This window comes from Amphibalanus amphitrite, unplaced genomic scaffold (genome assembly GCF_019059575.1).
Source record: "Amphibalanus amphitrite isolate SeventyFive unplaced genomic scaffold, NRLGWU_Aamphi_draft 000027F_arrow, whole genome shotgun sequence".
Lineage (NCBI taxonomy): Eukaryota > Metazoa > Arthropoda > Thecostraca > Balanomorpha > Balanidae > Amphibalanus > Amphibalanus amphitrite.
Window position 1 is genome coordinate 134,842 of NW_024881523.1, and position 13,026 is coordinate 147,867.

At 51.9% G+C, this 13,026-nt stretch overlaps 1 protein-coding gene across 2 annotated transcripts in view; it reads left to right on the forward strand.

Annotated features, from left to right (window-relative positions):
- LOC122364804 (ankyrin repeat domain-containing protein 50-like) overlaps window positions 1–13,026 on the forward strand; it is a 26,572-nt gene continuing 13,546 nt past the window's right edge. The window contains exon 1 of one of the 2 annotated variants that reach the window (XM_043335563.1): window positions 1–97. The gene's annotated coding sequence lies outside the window, so the exon portion shown is untranslated. Of the gene's footprint in view, window positions 98–805; window positions 858–13,026 lie in introns of those variants that run through there. The other variant, XM_043335570.1, reaches the window with a different exon arrangement.

Consider the following 13,026-nt stretch of genomic DNA (forward strand, 5'->3'; position numbering starts at 1 on the left):
GTCGACGATTAGTTGTATTTCAATTTCGTGCGGGTTTTCTGCGTTACTTTTAGTGATAGGATACAATATTCTGTCATCCCGCTTCTGTCGTCTCATCGTAAGTCAAAGCAGAATCTGAATCATGCTATTGTTAAGCCTAAGCTACACTAGCATGAATTCTGACGTTTTTTTCGGTTTCTGTGGGATTTCGGTTCGCGTCGTCAAGTTCGCCTCATAGCGAATACATTGCGCAAGCTACACTGCCAGTTTGGCGTCCCTTGGAACGAAAACCCGCAAAAACCGACGAGTCGGAACCGAAAAAAAGTTCAGGGCTGTGAACTTTTTTTCGGTTTCTGCGGGATTTCGTTTTAGTGATGAATGATTAGAAGTGATCGTTGCTAATAATATTGTAACGATGGAACAGTTTCAAATGTAAATAATGAAAATCGTGTAATTCATGATTAAAGAAGACAAGATGTGTTTTAAAAGTCATCATTCTACTTCAAATATGTTAATTGTAATTAAGCTGACAAATGATAATGATCGAAAATATATTCTTGCTAGTTGTAAAATCCTTTAAACAATTATTTAATTATAGTTTTGTTAAAACACGATAATTTTAAACATGAATAATTAATTAATTTGATCACTTATCCATCACTACGCTAATAAACAACACCGGCCACGCGGCGGCCGCCCGGAACGAAAAAACGCAGAAACCGTAAAAACGCGGAAACCGAAATCACGCAGAAACCGAAAAAAACGCTGATAGTGTAGCCTGAGCTTTATAGTTACACACACTCAATTTAACGTTTCCCCTCCGCCTCCTTTAGTCTACTCACTCTGATTGTGATTGCAATTTGCATGACCTGCAATAGGTATGAATCAAATGTTTCGTTGAGTACCATTCATTGATATGAAGCTATGTGATTGAGATTTAGGAGACAAGAGCTGGAGAAATCAAAATCCAGGCAGTGTTGGTGTTTCTTTTGTATGGAATTTTATAAGGAAGAAGATTCGGTAGGTAGTCGTAAAGCAGGCATCACACTTTGACTGTTTTTTTTTTTGCAACCAAGAAGAGGTGCCGTACCCAGAGATGCTTTCTAATCAAACCAAACCAAACCTAACCTAACCTAAACTAACCTAACTAAGCCTGACCTAACCTTACCCATACACTGTATACACTGTGGACTGTATACTGTACACCTATACACTGTGGACTGTAATTGCCATGCCCCTACTAGTGGATTGTCCATGATGGTAATACAATACATTATACAATATAATACAATACAGCCTAAAACCTACAGCCTAAAACCTAAAACCTACACCCTAAAATCCAAAGCCTAGTCCTACAACCTAACAGCCTATAGCACCTCTCCTTGGCTGCAAAACACAAGTGTGATGCCTGCTTTACTACTACCAAAGTTTCTAGTGGAATGACTTGTTTGTCAAATGAATATTGCTATCAGACATCATTGCAAGCTTGTCATTATGCATGTGCTTAGTGCTATGTGCCAATGTGTTTAGAAGGTTCAATTTAAGCAAGTAAAATTAGTAGCATAAATAGCAGATTTAAGGTCACATTTTTTCAGGTTTGTGATATTTTAGAGCTCCATGATGCACCAGGTCATAAATATGGCATCTGAAAAGTGGTGGTCATGAAGTATCATTTTTACAAAGACCATATCTCATAATTGTGTACATAAGTAGCATTGGCTGTATAAATAACAATATATTCCCTGGCAGCTCATTGTCAAGCACTTCTGCTTTCAGGACAGTTAGGGATCAGGATGACATATTGTGTAGGTACCTACTGTTACAAGTTACAGCAATGCACACAATCAGTTTCATAACAAGATGCATAAAACATTGAACATGTGCTAGATATGTGACATTATTTTGGATAAATAGCAAGCACTTTTATTGCACCATTTAATTTGGCATTGATTTTTTTTTTCAAATGCTATATGACAGTGATATATGATTAGTCATTTTTTACTACAAAGCTGATTATTTTCCAAATTTTTGCACTTCTCCAATAGTCATGAAAACTAACTTTCAAAAATATGCTCTTGTGGGATAACACATTTGCTTAAGAATAGTCTAGTAGTAGTCACTAGGTATTGCACTGCATGTTCTACATTTATTTGCTGATGAATGAATCAAAGATTGGCTAGCAGGATCACCTAGTAGGTAATTATTTAAAGGGACACTCCCACCTTAACATTAGTTTTGAGTTGAGATAGCCAAATTGGTGGCCATGGCCTGCAAATACCGGTTTGGGCACTCACAACATCGACAAATGCTTTAATTCGGAGATATGGAATTTCAAACTTGCAGTTTTCGGATTCTAAGGGGCTAGTGCATTGGTATGCCCCCTTAGAATTTGTGACGTCAGCGGAGATCTAACGATTTTTAAATCTTTTACTAAAACGTTTGGTAGCACGCGGTGGTATATGCTGCTTTGCGCGCAACAAATGCCGCGCTTTCAAATAAAGTCGCTAGGAACAGCGGAGATCCCAAAAAGTAAACAAAAGTAAAAGTTTAATATCTTGAAAACCGGTGAATATTTTTCGATGAAATTTGGTAGATATTCGTTTTCGCTCTTTCTGAACCGAGCGACATCACTTTCGTGCCAATTCATTAACTTTTTTGAAGGTGGGAGGGTCCCTTTAACATTAAAAAAAAGATATTGTATCATAATGATTTGATGTTAAAATGTTCTTTATTGATGTGATCCCAACCTGTCTGGTAGCTGGTAGGTGTGTTGGAATCTGGTAATAAGTTGCTACCTACAACTAGGTGTTGCTTACTACAGCTACTAGTCTTACTAATAACTTCTGATTATTATGCTGGTCCATAACCAAGTATGGTGGGAGTGGCAGTATGTTTGTGGGATGTTTGATAAGACATCCAGTGAGCTGTTTTGTTTGCCACATTCCACATTTCATGATATAATTATCAGTTTGTTTGGCATGCACCACTGTTTCCCATCCAGTGTGTCCAATGGTTAGGTTAGGTTAGGTTGGGTTACTGCCCAGCTCTGCCAGTTGATTCTTATACTGGCTTCACTACATAACCAATCATCTGCCAGCATCCCCAATATTGAGATCATGGAATTAATTTCTGGCCATGACCATGATAAACAGTGCCGGAGAGGGATGTTTATCCAGTCCAATGATGCCTTAACTTGAGTTTTCTTTTAGAATGGTAGAGATATTTGAATCCTTCTGTTTGTTCGCTTTTTATGAAATGCTTTGCTAGCAAACATATTCCTACACTGCCATAGGTTATCCTATTATGCCTTTTGAATTGAATTTTACGACCGATATCGGTTAAAATAGTTTGACCGCTGCTGAGTATAAAATTGTGTTCCCCAGTAGCTCGCTGGTCAGGCTGTTCTGAGCCCTGATTATGTCCTATCACATCATCACCACCAGGCAATCCATGTCGAGAGTCATTCTTGTCCTGACACCATTTCTCACCATTCAAGCACATTTCCAATACTGATTGGCAAAAAGCTTTGGATACATTTTGTGGCGCTGTGGTCTGCGACACTTCATTGAAGTGGCATGGGGCTCGTAATATCTAGCTCTTGACTCTTACGGTTAATGATGTCAAACGGTTATAAGCGAAGATTAAACTACACCCGATCTCGTTAGAAAAAGGTTAACTTTCCCTTTCTCAGTTGTGTGGCACTTGATGGCATCACCGTATTTTTTTGCGGTGTGCTTTTGAAAAATCAACCCTCACTGAAGTGATATACCGCTTGTAGGTATCGGTATTCTCAGGAATATTATTTGTGCATATATGCGTTATGCCAACGGTTTTCTTCAATAAAAAATACATGGCAGTAATGCATACCATATTGTTACAAGTCACGTAGTACTCTTCGGTTCATTCCGATCGGGAAGCGGCATTTGCGGTCTGACTGACATGCCACAGCTTTCGGACCGCTCCTGCTGCCGCGTTAGTGGCACGGATCGCAAACCTAACGGGGCTACTGGCGCCAATGGATGACTGAAACCACGGGCCTGTCCTGGCTCCTCCAGTACAGAAATCGCTGACGGTGATGAAGACCTGATGTACCTATTCACGGGCTTTTCGCTGGTCTGTCAGGCTGCTGATTGTCGACGGCATTCATTCATAGTGCCTGCCCCCGCTTCCAAACTCATAGCCTGGCAGAGCTGTCGTCAGGGAGTCTCCTGTGCGGGGCGCGGGCATGCCGTGGCCTGCCCACGCTCGCTCCCCGGCCGGCCCGTGCCCTCCCCCGCTCCGCGGCGGGTGCCACATTGACCCGGGGCGGCGACCCGCGCGGCCGGTCGATCAGTGTCGCTGCGATGGGCGCCGCTCCATCTCCCAGCCGTGCTCCGCGTGACGTGGCCGGTGTGTGCGGCTCTCCCCGACCCTCCTCGGACCGTCATTTCCCTCTCCGGCCCGTCACTGCCCTCCCCAGTCTGTCGCCGCCGCCGCTGGTGGCCGGGGCGTTCTCAGGCCCGATTGGGAACTTCCTGTCGCCCCGGCGCCCCGGGGCAGCGGGCGAGCGCAACCGGACAGTAGTACGATGGGAACTGGGCGCCGCGGGCGGCGGCAGAGGTTCACCAGGGAGGTGACCGGCCGGGTCCCGGTGTCGCCGCGTGGGAAAGGATGTCCTCAATTTTCGCTCTTTGCACTTACGGTATTTGGATGTCTGGTCAAGTCAATTGTGAGTCAATGTTGGCCCGTGGACGTGAGCCGAGTAATCAAAAACAAATGGTCAGATGATTCAATTGGTATCGACGAAGTTGGTGTGACGTGAGCCTTGTGACGTTTGACGGGTTCCGAGAACATTGTTATTCCCACTATTGTGTTCATTGTACGGGTATGCCTCTGGAATAATGCATCTGTCCCGGATATGTCGGGAATTACGTTATAAAATGCCGGCCGAGGTGCCCAGTAGGTGTTTTCCCGATGAGTTTCAATCACAATGAACTGGGCTGACCCCTGAACACGTTGGACCGGATGCTTTGTGGCTGGCGGTTACACTGCATCTGTTGTAGGGTAGGGACTAGGGATGCTATTATCCATTACCATATACCCGTTTAATTGCTGCCACGGGTATGTATGTGGTGTGAGGGTCATAAGGTCGGTGTGTTGTATTGTAAGCGTGGCTGATCCAGGCAGCTCCGTTGGTGCCAGGAAGTTGTTTGTTTAAGCTGCACCCCCGGTTCCAACAATGCTTTGCACGTGTCTTCTAAACAATTATGTCTGTGTGGAATGGGCACAAAAGGCGGTGGGAGTCGTGGGCCACCGTCCTCCATACATTATGTGGGCACCGCAGTGCCGACAGCAGCATGTGCCGGGAGGCGCCAGAACGAGCTAACATTCCATGGTGGCGCCCTAGAATCGGATCGGCGCCCATTCTCTTTCACTGCAGCTTTCCGGGTTTGAAAACGATTAGCTTCGAGCAGCTCCTTTTGGCGCTTACTGACATTAATAGGGTGTTAAGAGGCTTAAGTCGCTAGTACGGCTTCCTTATAAGGTCAAGAGCGCTGCGCTCCTCAAAGGGAGTAACATAGCCGTGCGAAGTCTGCCGTCTGATAGCCGAATAGGTCACCCGAACAGTAATGGAAATTCACATTTGGCACTTGATGGCCTACATTTGCTGAAGCACCCGCCCAAAAGCTTAAAGTACACGAAAAATGCAATTAAGTTGTAGAAAAAGATATTATTTTGACAGTTTGTTCCCGTGGGAAACTGCAAGGAAGTTTAAACTTTTACTCCAAGTCTGATCTAACATGAAAGTAGTCCGCGATGATTTGGCCCTCAGTCGTGACCGTTGGCTGAGGATGTGTTATGTTTTGCATGTGTGCGGTGAAGCCCAGAGCATCACGCCATGGCTCGATATGGGCTGTGGCGGCCCCTGGACCGGTGGTTGTGCCCATCCACCTGGTAGTGTTCCGCGATCTGGGCACTACTGGTGCGACGGGGGCTGACCCCGGTCTCCGCGGCCGGCCTCTTTGACTTACCGCTGCTGGTCTGATTACATATCTTTGAAGCCTCGTAAACAATGTCTCATTGACCGACTGGTGGGTCTCACTGACCCATTGACAAGCCTCGCCGACCAGTAGACAACCTTACTAACCATCTGACAGGCAAACCTCACTGAATGATACATAAGCGTCACTGACCCAGTTTACATTTGCCACCCGGAGTGAGGTCAGTTTAATGTCTGTTTGTGTGTGTTTCACGTGGTCATTTGAGGCACCGACCCTTTGCTGGGACTTATCGCGCTGAGTCATGTGTATGGAGATCAGCCGTTCAGTGCCCGTCTCGTCCATCCGGCGTGGCGTTTCAGTTCTGCCTCTTCCATTTGACCTTAATGGAATTGTGTTCTCAGCCGTCTGCCCGGGAACCAAAACCTACATACAGTGGGTCGCTCAGTATCCGCCGCTTCCAACCGTCCGCTGAATTTCCGCCGCTTTCAGCCGTCCTTTCTGCAGTCGTGTTCCGCCGGCCGCTCGTCGTGTCTGGCTGCTGTCTGAGCCGCCGCGCGTGGCTGCTCGCTGTCACGAGATATGCATCCCGTCCGTGTTCCGATCAGTAGTTGGCCTTCTGGCGCTCCTGGCGGGTACCTGTTACCGCTCCGACCAGCCAGCTGGCAGCTCCGGGCCCCGACGGCTGGGAGCCGACAGGAAACGCTTTCCGGCCGCTCCGAGTCTGGTGAGCGGCCAGCGTCAACGGGGGGCCGGTCCAAACACAAACACACCCAGCGCGGCGCGAGGCGTCACCTTACCGCCCGTAAAAAGGTGTCGCCGTAGCTCATAATGTCTTCAATTAGGGCTGTTTGTGCGCAGATCGTGTCGGTCATACAACAAACTGTCATAACAAAGCTAATTAAAATGAGCGGTGAATATCCAGATGAATTCACCTGTGCCGTGACCTATTTCTGCTCTGAGATGGATGTGGACCGCTCTACTGACCTGTGTCGAGCATTAACTTTCGGATAGTCATTCATAAATGTATGATCCGCTGGTCGGGGGCCGTCGCTTGCTCGGGGTCTCAGTGCCACCTAAGCTGACCGGTCGGAAAGCGATCGGTGCCGGCCTCGTGACCCGTACCGTGTAAGACACGAGCGGCCATCTTCTGGCGTCTCCATTTCTTTATCGATTGGTACTCTGTCTGACACCGGATGTGCTCCGCTTCTGCAATGCCCTACGTAAGAGCGGTGTTGGATTTCCTCACCTCAAAGGCTCCGGTCGGCGGCTCTGCCAGACCTCAGACGCCGCGTCCCACATAGTCACCGGCTCGGCCCGTGATTGGTATGCTCTCTCCGTCACCGTGCGCCGCGTCCGGTGACCTCCCTCGGTCGCTCGACATGTCTCTGCGGCGCTGTGCAGCGGGAGTATGACTGCAGACGCGCTGTATGACTCGGTCGTCACCCTGGCCCCGATCTGACCGGCGTGGATCGCTGAGATCAACACGCTCTGCACTGGAGTGAGAGCATTAGCACCCCGGGTGATCATCAGCTGCTTCGACCGGTCTGTGTGGATAGGAACTGTCTTCTCCAAACCGCCAGCGCGCCGTTCGATAGCTGTTTCTGTCGAACCGTCATTGGTCGTCAGCTTTTTCTTGGACCACGGCCCCGGGAACCGACTGGCTGGTCGGAAGCTGTCGCCCTTGGATTCCACTTCGGTCGATATGTCGATCAACTTCGCTTCTTATGTTGGGAGTACCTGTACCATGTAAATTTGATTCTTTCGATTTTCACATACTGCTATTTTACAATGGAGTCATTTGCGACTTGCGTCTTCCCTTTGGAGCTTTGATGTTCCATGTTATGCTCCGCCCATTCTCCCCCGGCGCTGTAGCGGCCAGTTGCAGCGGCGGTGGCCCTGGGCGGGCGGGCGGCGGCGGCGACGCTGACGTAGACCGTGCCAAATCCGGCCCAGTGCCCTCCTGCCGCTGACGACGGGGGCGGGGCGGCGGCGGCCGGACCGACCGGCTCGGGAGCGTACCAGGCGGCGGCGGCGGCGGCATCCCGGCGGCGCCCCCGCCGTCACTGGCTGCGACGGGCGGCGACCCGGCGGGACCTCCAACATACGGGGAGGATGGGGCTTAGATGGGACTTGGTAACATTACCAGACGTGGTGGCACTCCACGGGGCTGTCACGAATCCCGCACCGTTCGTACCGTTCGTTCGGTTGCGGCAGGCTGAGCGACACTTGCGTCACGCTTCTGCCCGTCCTGGAGCATTATTGCTTACACTCCGTCTTGGGTCGCAGCAGGAGACCAGGGCGGGACGGGGTGATGTCGCGGGAAATAATTAACTTCTCAAGTACAATGGGGAACGCTGACAGGAGCAGCCTGTTTGGCTCGACCGTGGTCCATTCATTCAGAAGCTTGCTTTGTATTGGCAGAGTTGCCCGGAGTCGCGTGCCCAGAGCTCCTTGCAGTGTGTTGTTGCTCGTGCTTGAAAGCAGCAGCATTCCTTTACACCGAATGGTCACACGGATCGTTTGTTCACGTTGCAGAGCAAGAGATTCTAAAAACTGGTTTTACGTGCATTTGGAAATCATGTTATGCATTGTTTTGGTCGATTTACATTAAAAATGTGTAGCATGGCATGACAAACTTGAAACCATAATCCGTATCCAAAACAAAACAAAAAACTACTTGTATTGTCTGGTAGGGTTTGAAAGAATCACATTTAGCGCAATACTGCTCACTGCATCAGAAATGGCATTGGTATTTCACACTTCTTACGGCAACGCAATTATCTTCACATTGGCGACACATCCGAGTCCATCTGAATGTGATGAAAGCCACTACCAGCGCTAAAAGATTCCATAACCAGTAACAATTTCGTGAGCACCGACAACCTTTGCCCGTTGCGGTGTGTCTGGGTTTGAACAATCGTGCATCGGACGGACCACTGGAGCACGGCTTATGGTCACCGTTCTGCCGTACTGCCGCGGCCGCAACAGGCGAATGACGACAGAAGCGAAACAGTCTTCCTGTCTGTCATTCGGTGACAGGGGGCCGGCCAGGCTGTCCTGTGTCTGTCGGTCGCGACACTTCTGCCACGCCCCTGTTAACTCTCTGGGACTGACTGAGAAGTACCGACTGAGGAGAACACGCAGACTTTATCTGACTAACGCCACTGTTTTCGGGCAAAGCCATGCGCTCAGGTCGGTCGGCTCGGGCTGAACCGGAACTTGCATGGGTCTCGACAGCTCCACCAGAGGTGATCCGCCCACTTCACTGCTCTACTCGCTCTTTTGTGTCTGATGGCGCTGGCACACCTGTGCGCCGCGCCGGTTAGAACAGCAATGGACGGATGGCTTGTGATCCGGATAGCTCGGCGAGTGTTCTGCTCGTGATAACTTTCCGAGTGCACTGGCCGTAAAAATGAACACCATTTGCGTCACACAATCAGCCGTAACTCACTCCAACTATTCACAGTGAATCCGTGTCTGAAAATAAGTGGCCGCGGTGTTCCCACCGTGGCCACGGCTCGCTGACATCCGCCGGGCCGTCAGCTCCATTCTGACTTTGTCCTCGTGTAAACGTGCACACTGCGCAGTCGGAAAGACAGCCGGGAGGTGTCTGGTGTTATTTGGGCCGTGCTCTGCCGGCCCGTCGGTGCTGGTCTTTTGTATAACTGCTGGCCTGGCTGGAAAGGGTCTGTCCTCTAGGTCCCTCGCTGAGCTGGACAGGGTTTAGCGTCCCTCGCCGGAATATCTTTCGTTCCTCGCTGGAGAGGACCCGATTCTCCAGCGTGATACCTCACCTCACCGCCAAACAGGCATCCTGTCCTGGAGGCCTGGCCTCTGTGTGGGACGTCCCCCGCCAACCACACCTCCTGCCAACCTCCCCTCCCCTCTCCTCCCCCTCCCCTCCTCTCTCCTCCCCTCCCCTCCCCTCCCCTCTCCTCTCCCCTCCTCTCCCCTCCCCTCCCCTCCCCTCCCCTCCCCTCCCCGTCACGGCTGTCTCCAACGCCTCGCTTACGACCGGGCGTGGTATGCGGTGCTGGCGAGAGTATGCACCGTGTTCCGGCTGCGGTCGGTGAAGTAGTGCCGACACCGTACTCACTCCTCACAGTGCCAACTGGGTCTGTCGTAATGACCACCACACGACGTCGCCATCCGGTATTGATATCCCGACATCCATTGAGTCCCGATCGTATGTATCGCGCCCTTCGTCTGCCTCGGCGTCCGCTGCAGCTTCGGCTCGGGTTCCGGCGTCTGCTATTTATTTATTTTGTCGTCCGTCGAGTAGCATTATTTACATAGCGTAAATAGTGTATGGGTCGTGCTGACGTCGGCGGTCGGCGGAGCTAGCTGTTGACCGACGGGTGGCGGGATGGTGGGATGAACGCTAGCACGGTGGGATGGTGGGAGGGGTGCTGGCACGTCGGGATGATGGTCGAACTGACAGGCATTTTCATGGTGGGATGATGGGACATCCGCCGATACGGTGGGTGTTAGGAACCATGGGAACTCTGATCGCACACGCTGTCTGGAGTGTGATGGTGCCAGTCAGGCTCCGTCACCGCTGTGTGTTTTACTCAGTTTGTCCCAAGGAGGCAGCGACTCGCTGAGCCCAGCCTCGTCGGATGCGAGAGTGTGGCACATACTCCGGCTCAGTGGGCCGGCGCGGCGGTTCCCGGTCGGCCGCTCAGTGAATGCGATTGCCGTGTCGCTGTCTGGTAGCTCCACCACCGACTGAGTCCAGCAGGGCCCGAAATAGGGCGACATTTACGTGAGCCGGCACCGCCGCCTGTCCGCGTGTCCAGTGAGCTGTCCGGAGTGATTTGTTACGGGAACTGGGTGAGGACAGCGGTCGTCGAGACAAGGGTCACTTGGAGGCATTGGTTCATATGGGCTCGGCCCGGAGCTGAACAGATTGCATAAATTGGGTTCAGACTTCAGGTGGGGAGTGATTTGGTGCTTTGCTGGTGTGTTGTTTATTTGATGTCGTGTTTGCACCGACTTTGAGCGGCCAAAGCTGCTGAAGACTCTCGTTCTAAGGGAGGACTGTATAGTGAAGAACTCGCTCCGTGGAGCCCGTGAGTTGAGACCCACAGAGTCACAGACTCTGTCACAGACTCTGTGGGTCTGTGAGGCTCGCTCTACGGGACTGAACTGTGGATTCCGCTCAGTGGGTCTGCGAGATCCATTCTATGGCACTGCGAATTCCGCTCTATGACTCTCTGAGGCCCGCTCTATGAGACTGGATTCCGCTCCTTGGGCCTGTGAGGTCCATTCTTTGGGACTGCGGATTCCGCTCGGCGGTCCGTTCACGGCCGCTGGGCTAATGGTGTGCCGCGGCTGGCGACTGGCCAGCGGCGCCGGAAGGCTGCCGCGGCCGCCGGCCCAGCTCGGAGCGCTGTCCTGCGCGCCTGTGTGGACCGGGAGTCGGCTGAGCGCCTGTGCCGGTCGGAGTCGGGAGCTCGGAGCGCTGTCCTGCGCGACTGGGCAGGTCGGGAGTCTGCGGAGCGCCTGTTCTGTGCCGTTCGGGAGTCGAGAGCTGAGAGTGGTGTCCTGCGCGCCGGGGTGAGTTGTGAGCTCAGAGGGCTGTCCTGCGCGACTGGGCGGTCGGGAGTCGGCGGTGCGCCTTGGGAGTCGTGTCGGGGCTCTCCCCGTGGTCGGTGCATCGTCCGTACGGTCAGTGGGGATGGTGCTACTGTGGGAGACTGCCGACTGGGTCAGTCGGCTGGGACGGAGTCCGTGCAGGTCAGCGGGACAGTCTATGGTGCTTTTAGCGGAGTAACGTGGCGTTAGGCAGGCTGGAAGGGAAACCCTGCTGGTGACAATTGATTTGCTAGCAGTGCATTGGTCTGGCTGTTATTGATTTCCCGTCTCGTCCAATTATTCGCGATTCGCTGAGCTCACTGTTGTATTGATGTTTTCCATTGATGATCCGTCTGATATTTACGAGTCATGATCTCCGTAGATGTATGAGTAATTGTTTTCGCAGAGATCTGACAAGATTGTGTCTTGTGTTTCGTATCCCGCGCAGCGTATGACAAATGACCGGAGCGTATGTTTCGTAACAGTTCGGTATTCGACTTTGTGCCGTATATTGGACCTTGTGACCGGTGGGGCTGCACTCTGGGCTGCTGTTAGAGATGCTCCGCTCACAGGCGAGGTCTGGCCTTTGTCTGAAAACACCGCCTCGGCTTTGCTTACGTTTCACGAGGCGAGGCTGTCATTGAGCGGATTAGGCCCCCGTTGCCCGCGCCACTATCACCAAGCGTTCGCCTCAGTTGGCTGTCAGCGGCCGAAACCACTCGCGTCGGCTCGTTTGTAGGGTAGGACGGCCCCTAAAAAACGCACCGACGGAGTGATAACGACGAGGTATATGGTCGGGATTAAGGATATGCAGGTTTGACGAATCTCGAAGTCGCATCTATTAAATAGGTGAGGGTGGGTGGGAAACTTCTCGCCCACTCTCTGCTCCACTCGCCGTCCGTCGCAGTCGACGACTGCCGTTCGCGCCTCTCGGCTCTCCTGCCAGCGGCGCGCCCGTTCCTACACTCCCCTTCGCACCACCCCTAGTCAGGGTCTGCCCCGCGTCTGTCGGCGGGGTGATTTATCTATCTCCGACCCCCGTCTCCCTTTGCTCCGGTCACGTTCAGTGGCGCCCGGGCAGGGTCCTAACCTTCCATAGCCGCGTCGCCGCTATGAGTTGATTAGGCCCCCGTTGCCCGCGCCACTATCACCAAGCGTTCGCCTCAGTTGGCTGTCAGCGGCCGAAACCACTCGCGTCGGCTCGTTTGTAGGGTAGGACGGCCCCTAAAAAACGCCAAATACACCCAATGGAATGAAAAAATCTTAGGCTAAGCGTCCGCTGCCCACACCTTTCTCGATCTCTGCTGAGCAGTTAATGGTTTGACCACGAATCCGGGCACATGCCGCATGCGGAAGGTTCCCAGTGTGTTCCGCTGGCGATGCCCGGTCTGTTATTGCGGCATGGCTCTTGGTGGTGAGTTTGGGTCGAACCAGTTAGTGTGAACCGGGGCGGCGAGGGACTCCCTCCACCCCAAGGTCGGCTCCCGTC